Below are 13,603 nucleotides of genomic sequence, written 5' to 3' on the forward strand. Positions count from 1 at the left end.
ACGTACAACATTCAAGAGAGACCTATTACAGAATTGAAATACACATCAAAAGGTGAGCAACAAACAAAACGAAGAAAGAAAATGTGCATGCCATTCCAAAAGTTATCCTAAAATAGACAGCAGATACCATATGTTCACATGAAACTCCTTTAACATTAAATCAACATCTGGAGATACAGAGCTTTGTCAAAGCATTAGAATTAGGACGGGCAGCTACTCCTGAATTTATAAGCGTTTAGTTCAGTTTTGATACGTTACTTTATTCAGTTTGATCTCCCCACAAGCCTGGTTAGTGTCCAATATAACCAGAATAATAAGCTTCCCTCTCGCTTCTTGTATGATTTCCCAAATTCAGCAGGATCTCAAAACATATTATGAAGGTTATTCTATGCTCTTCTGTGTTTGATTCATGATTTTATGCTTTAAGTTGAATGTGTTCTTACTGTATCATAGTTGAATTTAAATGGGCCTTTTAATAAAGTCTTTAGTTTGTGGAAGCTCAGTGTGGATCTCATCACAAACATCCATAATCTGCTTAGCATCATAACATGCATATAGGAGACTGTGTGTACTGTATGTCTATGTGTGTGTCTAGAGGGGGCATGGCTCTATGTACTGGAATGTAAGTTGGTCCACCATTTTGCTCCAGACTGAAACGAAATGTCTTCTGCTCATGATGATGATGGAGCTTTTCATCAGGTAAATATTTCAATTTGTCCAATACTTTGGTTTGGGACCAAATACCTGGAAAACTAATGGCATTCCCATTTAGGGCTGGGTATCAAAAGATTTTGATACCGGTACTGTTAGCAATACCGTGACTTCAATACTGGTTCCTGAAGACCCCTTTTTTACCCCAATTTTATAAAATCAATTTTAACAAAAAGAAATTACATTACACATTACAGCACAACTCTTTTTATGTATTTTTCAGCTCCGAATACATTAGCCTATCTCTTTGCGTAAGATAACCAATCACCAGCATTATTAGATCTTGGTAGAAGCATGCTGCATGCTTATTGGCTCACTGACACTGATTACATTTGCTCCTTAGGTATTGAAATTTGGTATTGAATGACAAGGCATTTTTTTTATACTAATATCATACTAGAGGCAATTCGGTTGGTGCCTAAAAAGTATCGAATTCGGTACCCAGTCCTATTCCCATCAGCATCTAAACATCAGCACGTTAGCATCGCATTGTAGGGCTGCGACTAACGATTATTTTCATTGTTGATTAATCCGTCGATTATTTTTAAGTTTATTATTAATCAATTAGTTGTTTGGTCTATGAAGTGTCAGAAAATGGTGAAGCCCAAGATAATGTCCTCAAATGTCTTGTTTTGTCCACAACTTAAAAATATTCGGTAACACTTTCCTCTACATAAGAGTGACATGACACTGCCATGACATATGAACCCTAACCCTAACCATAACTTGTCATGACAAAAAACAAATGACAATTAATAAAAGAAGCGTTATGTCATAAACGTTTATGTCTTGTTTATAATGTTTATGACACGTTAATGACAGTGTCATGTCACTCTTATGTAGATACCTTCAAGTAAAGTGTAACTAAATATTCAGTTAAATGTCATAAAGGAGTAAAGAAACTAGAAAATATTCACATTTAAGAAGCTGGAATCAGAGAGATTTTTATTTATTTATTTATTTTATAAATAAACTGATTAATCTATCAAATCTAAATAGTTGGCAATTCATTTAATAATTGACAACTAATCGATTAATTAATAATATCTTTAAGGAATTAATTAATACATCTTTGCACCTCTAAAGTACTGTCACTGTGGGACCGTTAGCATACTTTAAAAGACACAAACTGCCTTGACCTTGTCCAGTCTGGAACATCCCATAATATTATAAATTAAGACCACAACCGTTGCAAGGGCAAAACAAGCAAACATGCAGTGGCACTATGAGTTGAGGTCTTTGAGGTTTATTAATATACAGCTGGCAGATTAATAATATACCACTGGCAGAGGGACAGAGGCAGGAGCTGCCATATCCTGCTCTGTAGTCGGCCCACTGCAGAGCCATGAGGTCACTTTGTTGTGTCTCCCCAGGAGGTTTCCAAAAGCAGCCATTCTTCCCGCAGTGTAGGAAATGAACTTGAGGAGCCCTTTGTAAACACTCAAGGGAATCTGTCTATGTGTGACCCCGAGGTCATGGACGCGGTGCAAACTTTGTTGTATTGTTTTGTATATCTTCCACTGGGCTTCATTTATTACAAAGTGAGAAGGGGAAAGGCATTTTTTTATTGAAAAGTGTATAAACTATTTCAATTGCGCATGCGCACACACACACACACACACACACACACACACACACACACACACACACACACACACACACACACACACACAAACACACACACACAAACCGTCAGCTTGGGAGTCTCAGCTATGCTGCCTTTTCTTTGTTTTTGTTGCCATGGCACTGGCTCGTCCATTCCTCACATTTCTCCCTAGCATTTCACAGTCCAGATAGTGTTACTATTACTCATACCCTGTGTATACCCCCCCGCCTCCCCCCTTCACGTCCCTGTGCAGTCTCCAGTACACCTGAGTGCACCATCAGCACCGCCGTGCCATCTGCAGACACAAGACTCAGAGCAAAACCACTGGATTTATCTGTCATCGAACAGACTGCGGCAGGTGAGGTGGCGAGCTGAAAAATAACCTTTTGGCTGGTTGTTCTGAGGAGCCAGAAAAAGCGGAACCCCCATGAGTAAAGAGAATGACTTGAAAAAGAGAGATGCATCGTTCTTCTTGTTTTTGATGGGAGCTCTCATTTCAACGGCCTGCTGCTCGTGCGTGTGTAATGTTTTTGACAAAACAATCATAATAGCTCATTGTGTGAAGGCTCCCTGGCTGGGTCAACAATAAATCTGGGATGTGTGATATTGATGCTGCGCATACTGAGGAAATGATACTGTAAAACAGTACATCTTAATTCCCTCTCTATTCAAGCATAACTGCACACTGTAATGAGGAAATTGGACTTGGGGTTTGGCAGCACCTGTAAGGTAAAATTTTATGAGAAAATGGTTTGCTGCTAAAAAGGTGTCCCATTACCGCCATCCACAGACATAGCAGCTTTGCCAAAAATAGTCTTGTCGTGTCCTTCCATCTATCAGCGATGTGGTTGACTGCCTCGCTATAAGCAATTACCGCTCCAATTGGGCTTAATGACACTGAGAGAAAGGCAGATCTGCAGCTCGGGGGAGCAGCTATGTGCTATTTATAAATCTTTAGAAAAGACACCTGACGCTGCTCCATCAAAGCTGTAGGGCGTACCTTGATCCTGTTTGTCAGCCAGTGATTGGCTCAGGTGTTTCGCTGCCACACCATGGCCTACTTCTATAACTGGTGGACCTGACCTGCATGGATTCCACCAACAGGAGGACAGTTATTACCGTCATCAGTTTTATCTGCAGAATCACTCTGAAAATCATTTCTGCGTCATACTGATGCAACACCTCAGAGGTGAACTTCACTTAACTGTTCCTCTGACCTCAATCAGGTTTTTCCCCGGTGTCCGGTGCAAACCAACGGTAAAGTCATTTAATGCTGAGTCCTGCTCAACTTACATTGAGCTCATTATTGTCCCGTTAAGGATACTGCCTGCGTCGGGATGCGCCATCCATCTTTTGCCGTCACAGCTCTCTCCAGAACATGACAGCTTCAGCATGAGTATCCACAGACTGATTGATAATTCCATTGGCGCTCTGACTCAGGGATAATGGAAATGAATGACAGCCTGTGCAGACGTCTCTCAGGCTCTACATGCTACATTAGCTACTACCAGCGAAGGTTTTGCCAGAAGCACAGCTCTACTTCTTCTTCTACTTCTTCTCTATGTCACAGGACATAATTTGGCAGCTACACTACCTTTAACATGATCACACTTGCACTTTTATTTTTATGAATACACTTTGTAGAGGGTGTTTTGATGAATCAGCCAGCTGGGGTCTGAACAATGTGCTTATTAAGTTGTGGGTTTGAATCCTTGTTATCCCACTCTTTCTTTTTTCATGGCATTGGGCTGCATCAAGTAATGTAGAAAATGTGGGACTGAGAGCAGCTGATTCAACTATGGTATTTTAGGGCTAAAATCATATTTTGGTGGGCGCCTGGGTAGCTCACGTGGTGGAGCGCACGGCCGTGTGCAGAGGCTCAGTCCTTGGGTGCAGCGGCCACATGTTCGGTTCCGATCCTGCAGTTCCCCTCAGCTCTACCGAGCATTTTAGAGTCTTTCAGCTCATTGTTTTGGTTTTACGGGCTGCAACTTTGATGTTTTAGTTCACTCTCACCGCTCTCATCAACCTTATTGTCCATTCAGTTCATGTAGGTTGAAATGGTAAGATAGGTTTATATGTGTATGATATTGTAATGACATTGTTCTGGTACGAGTTTCCTCGTATGTAATGCAGTTCAACCATGACTGAAATGTAATAAAGAAACGGTGGCCATTTCAAAAGTAAATGTACATTTTATATTTACAATTATAATATGGCTATGCGACTTTTGTACTTGAAACTGATTTCATCAAGTCAATCATCAAATCTAGTCAATCGCAAGCCATGAACTACAGTCTATTCTCACTACAAAATGCAGTGAGAATGAAAGAAATCTTTTAAAACAGGCCGTTAAACTTTACAGCCATTTCCCAGAGGCCTGAAGTCATTTACCTTTGTCCAATTTGGAAAGGCTAAGCTGTCAACAGTCTGGGATCCTTTAAATGTCTGTAATTTGCTTGTAAGTAACTGCAGGAAGACCTATAAGAAAGGGCGGCATCATCTATCATCATATGGCAATGGTTATAAAAACCTGTTCAACGAAAATGTCCTAATTTGAATACAATGAGAATGATGTTGCTTGCACATGTGAATCATTATAATATTGAGGAGTAAATTCAGATTCTTGCCTGACCATTAAAACCACAACAGACCGCAGATTGCAAATTTTTCAATATGCTCAGAGGACTGTTGCTTGTCTTTCACACTACCAGTTCACACACTCCATTTCTCTTTGCCAATTTCACATGTAATTTCACCCACACACTTTTATCTGGAATCAACTGCCAAACGGTCACACTGCTATGTTATTATAAGTCCAGTGTATTTCATCGAAATCCAGTCACATGTTGTAGAGTGGCAAGAGACACATGATTCGGAGCCGTTCTGTGAAATACCAGCGCGATGACACTGTGGCATTTAACTAGAAAGCTGAGTGCAGCTATGGAAGTCTTCTTCGTCTAGCTGGCTGCATCCACAGCCGTCAGGAGAACAGGAGCCATATCTGATTGGTCATAAAGACATCGAATCAAAGGAATAGGAAGTAAAGTGAATGTTTACAAATGTCAGGCTCCTGCCACACTTGTAAAAGATAACATTACAGCGCTCAAAGAACACCCGACTCACACAATTGGAAGATAATGGAAGGTGACTTTCACAAATGTGAAGAGGTGGCCTTTTCAGAAGGTATTTCATCAAGTGCAACTATGGCTGTGCTGATTGCCCAAGCCACTAGTGCATGCCTGATGTAATTCTTTTCTCTCCTTGTGGCAAAGCAATGTTTGGAGAATGCAGGTATGGTTCTCTTTCTGGACAAACTAAAAATACAATCTACATTTAGAGGAGGCATTAAATGATGGATGTCTCAAAAACCAAAATAGACAGCATTTTGCTCAACTCACTGCAGTCTGCATTTATACTAAGAACATACAAAATCCTCAGCATCCTTACAAGTCTCTGGCAGGCGTTCATGTGGAGTTGATTTATGCAATAATCAAAAACAGAACCATGTAATGCATTTACCAGGTTAATTTTTATAATTTTAAACAAACTATATTTTTCTACACAGCCTACTAGAAACCATACCTATTTCTACTATAGCATTGGCAGGCTAATCATCATCTAACTTAGAGGGATGGCCTGACGTCTGTACAGCTCCGAACAAGCTAAGGTTGAAAACTAGCCTGACTAGAACCAATCTGGAAAACAGCTGCCTGTTGGAGCTGAAAATGATACTAATGAAAGCATAATTACTCAAACTGTTGTGCCACTGTATTAAAGACAGTCAATATGGATTCAGATCAAATTGCTCAACATCACTGGCATCAACATCAACAAACAATATGCAATTGGAGTCTTCATAGATCTTAAAAAAGCCTTTGAACCAATAAATCATAACATATTAATCAACAAACTGGAAAGGTTTGGGATCAGGGGGGTAGTATTGCACTGGGTGAAAACTTACTTAAGAGACAGGAAACAATATGTGAATTTGGGAGATTATTCATATTTATGCTTGGATATTGCTTGTGGCATCCCCCAGGGGTCAGTATTGGGTCCAAAATAGTTTCTTCTTTATATAAATGATATTTGCAAGGTATCAAAAATATTTAAATTAGTACTATTTGCAGATGACACAAAAAAAAAAATTATTTGAAAAAAAAATGTAAAGGAACTACTGGATGTGGAAATGTGCAAACTAAAAAGGTGGTTTGACAAAAACAAACTATCATTAAACTTAAGTAAAACTGAAATCATGTTATTTGGTAATTGTAAAAAGAGTACTCAAGTACAGCTACAGGTGGACGGTGTGGACATCAAAATAGTCAATCAAAATAAGTTTCTTGGTGTAATAATATATGACAAAATAAGATGCAAATCTCACATAAAACATGTACACAACAAACTTTCAAGAAGCATTTCCGTACTCAATAAGGCAAAACACATTCTGGACCACAGATTACTCCAGATTATTTACTGTTCACTTGTATTACCATATCTAAGTTACTGCAAAGGTTTGGGACAATACCAAACCTTTGGGACAAAAAGTACACTATCAATATTTCAAAAAAGAGCAATACGGATAATTCATAATACCGGTTACAGAGAACATACAAACTCACTATTCCTAAAATCAAAAACACTGGAATTCAATGATCTGGTTGATTTCCAAATGGCACAAATAATGTACATACTCCCTGGCAATATTCAAAAATATTTTTTAATAGAGATGGGGGATATAATTTGTTGTAATTGAGTTCTTTTTGAAACGTCTGTGTTCGTACAACATTAAAGACTTTTTGTATTTCTATATGTGGAGTGAAATTGTGGAATGGGTTGAGTACATCATTAAAGCAATGTCCAAGTATGACCCAGTTTAAAAAACGGTACAAAAATATGGTTTTCACAAAATACAGTGAGGAGGAAGGGTTTTGACTATCAGATTTATTTATATGGTTACTTACATTATTTATTTATTTTTATGGTCAATATATACATAGGAAAATTGTCTTTACCTTGTAGTGTGTAAATATACTTATAGGAAATTGTAAAGAACATGTTAAATATGATATAAATACTTTATGATGTAAACATTTACCTATTCATGATTATTATTATATAGTAGTGGAAAAGGGGGTAGGATTAAATAAGCTTTTGCTTCTTCCTATTCCTTTTCGGACATGTTAAATTAATATTTTGTTTGTTTCTGTGTATTTGGTTTGTGTTTTTATGATTTTAAAATGTTCGAATTAAAGCATTCATTCAATGTTGTGAAATAAATTGTGTTGGGACAATCTTGTTTTGTGAATAAAATGCCTAGCTGTAAAATGTTATCCCCAACATAAGCGCACCTCAATCTAGCTTTATTCTTAGGTCCCTCTGTGTTGCAGACTAAAAAATAACAGCTATTAATGCACTGACCTCTTGACATGCGTTTCTGCAGATCATTGAGTGAGTAAGGCTGATGCCCCCGGATAGAACAAACCTCAATACAGCTCAGAGAAAAAAGCCTTTTTCTTTTAAGCCTCCTTCAGTTCTTTCTTTTTTTTTCTAGCTGAATGAATCTTTTTCCATTTCCTCTGGGAGTTGGTCATTCTGGTGAGTGTGCAGTCTAGAGTTTTACTGATTCAAGATTAAATGTCTTTTAACATAAATAGGGTGTTAGCGCAATACCAGGTGCTGAAAACTACCATAATTGGTGAAAAGGCAATTTATTTGATAGACGTGAATGCTTGGTATGTTTTTTCCATCTCCTCAGGCTACTGGCCTACTGAGGCAGGAACTGTACGCCACGTGACCTGTTAGCACTGCAGAAGGTCAATGCACCACTGGTGGCAAAGGCTACACACTGTATTGTGGCTTGACACTCTCCCTGGGGCAGGTAGGTGTGAAGAAAGCAGTCTGTATGATATAAAGCCTATCCTGGTTCTGCTGACAACTCTCGAAGTTTGTCCTATAATACAGTATATTCTGTATCTATGTATCTGGTGTTTCAAGCATTTATTACAGTATACCCTCTGGAGTGAGCTGCACTGTGTGGATTTAAAGCTGCCATAATACGTGTCAAGTCCCCACAGTACTGTAAGTCTAATTTGATAGAAAATGGCTAAATAAGCACCCATACTTACAATACTTACAATACATTCTGAATTTTTACTACTAAAGCTCATTATAATCCATACTCACAGTAACTAACAGACATTTTGATAAAAGAAAAATGACAGACAGCTGAAATGAACCGGCAAAATGTTATGTCTTTTCTAGACAGGCAGAATATTGCAGCAGATGGGTCTCTGGATGCTCAGTATGTGCACAGTTACCGTGACTTGCTTTTCCCCAGTGGTTTTCATCCAGAACAAGATTGGCCTGATTTTAACATTAGGAAGCAAAATTGTGCAGCATTCACATTAATCTGTGACAATGGTGGTTTGGAGGTGAGGTCAGTTCAACAGCAATTTAATCCAATCAAGAAGTCAATTTTTTTCACAATTCAAAAACTAGAAGCTTTCTGCCATAAAAAAAAACAACATCTTGTTCTTTCTCTTACGACATATTGAGAAAGTGGGCTCTGTTTTTGATAAGTTAGACACTTTTCATTTAGATTTTGAACTGAATGAATAAATGGAAAGTCATTAAACCTCAGTTCCATTTAAAGACCTCGTCATAATTATGGCAATTATGGCACTTAAATGTTACAGGTGGCAAAAAGGCCAAACCGACCAGAAAAAACTTTCAGATAGCTTTAAATTACATATTATTGAATAGCTCTTATTCATATTTGTTATTATTGAACATCCAGCAGGTTTGGAATATTTAGGGGCACTTTGACTGGATAATATCTATCACACACATAAATACTGTGTAGGTCAGATTGAGGCTCAATGTATGAGGGGCACGGTGTGTTTAAAATGAACTAGCTTGTACAAAGTGTCGTTCAACCACATGTAAACGGGCGGATATAGTCCAAATATAGAAGCAGACAGAGGGCGTAATATACTCTTCAGTAGGATATTCTTATGTAGAGATTTATCATACCAGTATGTTGGTAGAGAGACAATATGTTTACACCAGCAGTGTGTTTTTGTCTATTCTGCAGTATTTATTTCCAGTATGTGCATGCAATTACCATTAAGATACAAGATGCCCATGGGTCAGTTGTTCTGGAAAGTGAAGAAAACTGTTGAAGTAGAGAAGAAGGAGTTGAGGGAGAGAACCTGAAAGGAAGCAGGTGCAGGTTAAACAAAGAGTGTTTGAGTGCACTTGAAGGAAAAATAGCTGACAGAGTTGAATTAGTTCCATCGTGCTCTGTCAGGGGTTTTCTTGCTACAGTAGGTGCCCTGTCTTCCAGGTTTGGGGGCAGCCTTGTTTCTGGCTGAGGGGACGGCGATGGAGAAAAGCAGATGGACGATTATAGCTGGCCTAATTGCCTCTGCCCTGCTACCACACCCCCATCTGCTGAACGGGGATCCTTGAGGCTTTCTCCTCCTCAGCACAAGCCCGCGCTCTCCAGTGCTGCCATTGTCTGAATATGACTGATGTTCCCATCTCTGACCTTCACCTCTTAGAGATACAGACAGTGTCTCTAGATTCAAAACTATAGATGTGCTTGCCATGGCAGAATAATTCAATGTGATAGCATAATGGAGCACAAGACATACAAAGTCAACATAAATCTTTTACAACTTAATATCAATACTGCTGCTGTGCAATAAGGCACGTTATTAAAAGGTAGATTGAGAATGTTTGGGTGTTGCATTTTTTAATGAGGAAACATCTTTGTCTTCTTCGGACTACTCCTTGTATTTATTGGCTGCCTGCCGGGCTGAGGCATTCAGAGTGACAGCAGATCCCCTCTGCTATAACTGCCACAGCGCATCAACATACTAACTTACTGCTGCTAATCCATGGTTTAGACTGCAGAGAGTTTCCCACGATACCGTGTCTTGTTTAAATCCTGTGCCTATTGTTTCCTTAAAGGAAGATAATTTTAGTGAATACACTTATTCCCAATATTTAGTTAAGAGGATGTCTCTCATGTCTGTAGGACAAATATAAAGCTACTGCCAGCAGCCGGTTAGCTTAGCTAAGCATGAGACTGAAAACAGGGGGCGGGGCTCTGTCCCCATTCAAAATCCACCTACTAGCACCTCTAAAGCTCACTGAGTAACATTACATTATATCTCAGTTGTTAAATCCGTACAAAAAAAAAACTATTTCTTGGCCGTGCGCAAAATTACGAATCCCACTATGGCCACGCCAAGACCAGGGCCCTATTTCAGGTAGAAGGTTGAACAAACTGAGTCTGAGTTGATTTACCCTGAGATGGGAAACTCTGAGTTTTTGGTTCCAGAACAGCTGATATGAGTTGGTTCAATCAACTCAGAGTAGGTTCACGCGCATGCACCACCACAATAAAAAGGCAGCATGAATGGAGCCATGATTCTACGATTCACCATGGTAACAACCACAAACAAACGGGTCGGTGGAAATACTCATGCGCACATACAGCGAGTTTAAAAAAAAAGAAACACAGAGGCTGCTGCAAAAGAGAGAGAGAGAAAATTTCTGCTAGAGTAAATGCGTATATTCCAATATAGTGTATATCATTTTTAATCATAAGTATAGCCTAACATTACTGGTGAAATGGTATTGAACCTATAATCTATTTCATTTAGGTGCAATCCTGTGGGCGAAAAAGTCCTAGTCCTACTAATCCCATTCTGAGGCTGCAGCACCATCATTATCAGAATTATAATCCATAATCTTTTATTTCATTCACCTGCAATACTGTGGAAGTCCTTTTAAAAACGTTTTAAACACGTTTGCGATCGAGTCACACTCTTCTGACGGCGCTTTGCTGCAGTGGCTTTTTGCTCCACATCACCAATGTTGTAAAGACAAATGCCGTTTGCAAAAAAACTTAATGCGACACAAATAATCTGCTGGGATGTAAGAGCATAGATGGGTGACATTAGGAAAAAAAAAAAAAAAAAAAAAAAAAAAAGTAATTTGAAAAAAAAAAAATCGGGCCCCCCCTTTTATTTCCTCCCTTTTTTTTTTTTTCCCCAAAAAAAAAAACCATCCTCATCAACTGGATCGTAGACAAAAGGAAATGCCATGTGTTGATAAATAAAACGTTTTATAGTCTGCCTAACATGGTTAATAAACCAACATATATTTTTTTTTATTCATGCCGATAACAAACTGCGCTAAAATGCGCCTGATCCAGACTGAATGAATGAATGAAGAAATGAGAGCACTGTGTCAGAGGGAGGAGACTGAGAGAAACTCAAGGTTTCTTGAAGAAAACCTTCTCCCGACCAGGTTAGGTTCACAGGCTCAGTTACCATAGTAACTGACTCTGAGGTGAAGTTACCTCTATTTCTGAAACAGAAAACCCAGAGTTACCCTCATCTCAGGGTTAAGAAACTCAGTTTTCACTAAACCTGCTTTCTGAAATACCACCCTGCCCAGCTTAATTGGTTGGGGTTAGGCATTTGACCTCGAGTGGTTAAGGTTAGGGTTAGGGGATTGGTCATGGGATAGGACCTGTACATGTAAGCATGTACAGGTCCGTTTTTTGCGCCGAGGTCCGTGACAAAGCGTTGGTATTTGACGAGTCGGGGAACAGTCTGTGAGAGCCGTGTGAAGGCAATCCCAGACCACTTTTTTCCGAGTATTGAGTATAGACCCTTTAAGTGTAGTTCCCAATATGTTTAACTATTTATTTAAAGGAACACGCCGACTTATTGGGAATTTAGCTTATTCACCTTAACCGCCAGAGTTAGACAAGTCGATACGTACCCTTTAGTGATGGGCATTCCGGCTCTTTTTCGTGAGCCAGCTCGTTTGACTCAGCTCACTGAAAAGAGCCGGCTCTTTTGGCTCACAAACGGCTCTTTAAAAAAATTTATGTTTTGACTATGATAGGTGTGAAAAACAATTCTAATTAAATTATTAAATGAAATCATACTCACAATGTCTCACAATTTCTTTAAAAATGCATTGATTTGTTATGAAAAAATAATACTATTAAACATTTGCATTTAAATTAAAACTTTGTAATGTATAGAAACAACATTCAAAACAAATACAATCTGAATCTGAAAAACATAATAGAACCCATATTAAAGAAAAATAAATAACTGAAAGGATGAAACTGGTCCCTCTTTTTCTCTCGGTTTTGTTTTCAGAGCTGTTTTTCCTCTCCTCTGTCCTCTCCTCCGAGTTTGACAGTGTGTATGTGTCTTTGATGGCTCGGCCCCTCCCTCATGCCGTATAATTGGTTGACACCTTGTGTATGATTGACAGGAACAGAATGTGAGGCTGATCAGACAGTCGAAACTAATGCGTGCCTATATAATTATTTTTTTGTTCTTTGAATTAGTCAATTATTTTAAATAAAATAAAATTCACTCATTATTTCATTATTACATAATGATTTAATTTCTATAGGCTATATTTTTAAAAATAGAGTCGGCTCTTCGGATATGCGAGCCAGCTCGTCGTTCACCTACAAGAGCCGGCTCTTAGAGCCGACTCATTCGCGAACGACCCATCACTAGTACCCTTCTCATCTCCATGCGTGCTGCAAGGCTGTCTGACGGCTCCAGCGGCAGCAGGCCAGCACAGAAAATGCAGGTGACTGGTTCCAGCAATCCTACTGCTCCGAATAAGTGACAAAATAACGCCAACATATTCCTATTTACATGTTGTGATTTGTAGAGTCACAGTGTGTACAAAAAACAATGTAACATGAGACACAGCCGTCTTCTAACCGTATACAAACTGGGAACTATATTCTCAGAAGGCGAAGCTCTGCTACTTCTGCTACTTGGGCGGAGTGATTTGCTTTGCAGCAAGCCTGTCTGAGAATATAGTTCCCGGTTTGTTTACTGTTAGAAGACGGCTGTGTCTCATGTTACGTTGTTTTTTGTACACGCTGTGACTCTACAAATCACAACATGTAAATAGGAACATGTTGGCGTTATTTTGTCACTTTTGTCACAATTCGGAGCAGTAGGATTACTGGAACCATTCACCTGCATTTTCCGTGATGGGCTGCTGCCGCTGGGGCCGTCAGACAGCGTTACAGCACGCACGGAGATGAGAAGGGTATGTATCGACTTATCTAACTCTTGGGGTTACGGTGAATAAGCTACATTCCCAATAAGTCGGCGTGTTCCTTTAAATAACTCATGTTTGATTGTGTTTTGCATTATAATAAAGTGCATTCAGTCAAGTCACTTTGAATAGATTATGTAAACGTAGAATATGGACAGTGTT

Source organism: Perca fluviatilis, chromosome 19 (genome assembly GCF_010015445.1).
Source record: "Perca fluviatilis chromosome 19, GENO_Pfluv_1.0, whole genome shotgun sequence".
Taxonomy (NCBI): domain Eukaryota; kingdom Metazoa; phylum Chordata; class Actinopteri; order Perciformes; family Percidae; genus Perca; species Perca fluviatilis.